We start from the raw sequence: 2,918 nt of genomic DNA on the forward strand, positions 1-2,918 counted from the left end.
AATTGAATCTTGCTGAACTTCTGTAACTTCCAAGTTCATGTAGTTAACCAAGAGCCAGAGTTATTATTTGAACTCAGGTCTCTATGCTGTTGTAACTTCAACATCCTACAGATTGAGTGTATTTATACTGTTAAGCATATTTTATTATCTTCAGGTTTGATATTTCTTTGTTGCATATATATTATACATATATATAAATACTATATACACATACATACACGAATTCTTCATTTACCTAGAACCAAAATTACCTTCTCCTAGCATGCTGGAGAATGTCTAGAGACCAGACATTGCTATTATCATCTCTGAAAACTGTGGCATCAGTGAAATGACCTACCATGAAGGATGTCACTGGGAAGTCTGTGACAGCAGCCCATGAATAATTTGCACTTGTTCCTGCCAGTCTTTCAAGCTACGTGACCTTGAGTCATGGAGATATGGGTGAGCAGCTGAGTGTCACAGTGCTCTCCATGGCCACCATAACTCACTCAAGTCTTAGTATCTTCTCGCAAGGACAAACCCAGCCTCCCTAAAACAAAATCAAGCTCATGTTCTTTACATGAGAAGCCAAATTCATCTTTCTCCAAGCACAAAGTAGTAAAGAGTGCTGGACATCTGATTTCTATTTGTAGAACTGCTAGGTAATTATTGTGTGTCTTGGGCAAGGGACTTGATTTTCTAAATCCTCAGTTTTCTCTGTTGTAAAATGGAAGCAAAAAGATCTCTTCAATGTCCTCTCCTTGTTTGCTGTTTTCTGCATCTTCTCTCCTACAAAATTGACAATTTTAACTGCCTTATCGGTATAACTACTGAAGAATCAGTTCCCAATATCCATGAAGGTAAAAGTCAGATATTATTATTTATCCACTTCAAATCCTCCAATGGCGTCCCATTTCACTAAAATAAAAACGTAAGTCCTTACAATGTCCTCACAACATAGTTTCTCCCATCCCTCTGTACAGCTTATTATTTCTTTGGCTTTATCTATTACTCCTTCCCTCCGTATTAGTCAGCTGGGTTCCCGTGATGAAATACCACTGACTGAGGAGCTTCAACAACACAAATGTATTTATTTATTTTATTTTATTTTATTTTATTTTATTTTATTTTATTTTTGAGATGAAGTCTCACCCCGTTGCTCAAGCTGGAGTGCAGTGGCACAATCTTGGCTCACTGCAACCTCCATCTCCCAGGTTCAAGCGATTCTCTTGCCTCAGCCTCCCGAGTAGCTGGGACTACAGGCATGCACCACCATGCCTGGCTAATTTTTGTATTTTTAGTAGAGATGGGGTTTCTGTATGTTGGCCAGGCTGGTCTTGAACTCCTGATCTCATGATCCGCCCGCCTTGGCCTCCCAAAGTGCTGGGATTACAGGCATGAGCCGCTGCACCTGGCCACAAATTTATTTTCTCACAGTCCTAGAGGCTGGAAGTCTAAAATCAAGGTGTCAGCAGATTTCATTTCTTCTGACGCCTCTCTCCTTGACTTGTAGGTAACTGCCTTCTTGATGTGTCCTTACATGGTCTTTCCTCTGTGCACACACATGCCTGGTATCTCTGTGCATGCCCAAATTCCCTCTTCTTATAAGGACATCAGTCAGATTGAATGAGGGCCCAACCTAAAGGCCTCATTTTAACTTAATCACATGGTAAAAGGCCCTATCTCCAAGGACATTTAGATATACTAGAGGTTAGGGCTTCAATGTGTGAATTTGATAAGGGGAGGGACATAATTCAGCCCATAATACCCTCACTTACTGTGTTCCAGCTAAACTGGTCTTCTGCATAGTCTTCAAACACACTCTTGTCTCAAGGCTTTTGCACTGGCTATTCCTTCTCCCTGTGCCACTGCAAAGAACGATCATGTTTGCTGCAATCTCGTAGTTTTAAGGACTTTTTCATAACCTAATGCACATGTCAACCCATGGCCAGAACCCTATGTTTGTAAGATTTATCCCCAAATTTATTCTTTTTTGGCTTCCTTGCTCCTCTCTTTTAATTTGTTCCCTTTGGCTTCCTTAAGTATTCACTCTAACAGATAACAGCTTTATAGTTTGGCTTCCCTTGTTTTATTCAACTCAGTTTCAGGTTTTTATAATATCTTCATTTCTGATGTGGCCACCATATTGGATGGTGCTGAATCACTCATTCAAAAGAAATGTATTGAATGCCAGTTTATGTGCCAGTCATCGTTAGTATCTGGAAATACACAGGAAAATATTAGGGTTAGGATTAATGAAGACTAATGAATTCAGTAATGGTATACACAGAGTATCATCAGAGCCCAAAAAAGGAACATTTACATGAAAGAATATCAGGAAGTTGTCTGGAAAGAGTTGGTAATAGAGCTAAAGTTTGAAAAATGAGCAGCTTAGCCAGGTACACAGAGGGGAAGAGAATTTTCTAGACTGTGTTAGCATCATGCATGAAAGTATGGAAGCATGAAACAGTATGATACGTTTAGCGTAAAGGGCATGTAGAGAAGTGTGAGATAATGGGGCTTGATTGATAGAAGGCTAGAGAATAAAAATCATGTGTGCTAAGATAATTTATCTTGAAAGGTCCAGGGAGCATTTAAAAATTCTTAACAAGGGAATCATTTGGTCAGGTCTCCAATTTAGAATGTTTAGTATTCCATCATTGAAGACGGTGACATATAAGAGTGAGTTCTGGATGAAGGAGGACAGGTAGGGAGTTACCGTAGTAATTCTTCTATGAAGAAATGAGGACTAGAACAAGAGCAGAGGCAACACAAATATAATGGAAGGTATGGCTATATGACACAGTAAGGAAATTGAATCTATAGAATTGGTGCTGGGTTTAAACATGAGAATTGAACGAGAAGAAAACTCTAAAATAAATCCCAGGTTTCTGGGTTTGGCAAAGAAAGAGATGATGATATTATTCATTATGAGAAGG

The sequence above is a fragment of the Pongo pygmaeus genome, chromosome 10 (genome assembly GCF_028885625.2).
Source record: "Pongo pygmaeus isolate AG05252 chromosome 10, NHGRI_mPonPyg2-v2.0_pri, whole genome shotgun sequence".
Classification (NCBI taxonomy): domain Eukaryota; kingdom Metazoa; phylum Chordata; class Mammalia; order Primates; family Hominidae; genus Pongo; species Pongo pygmaeus.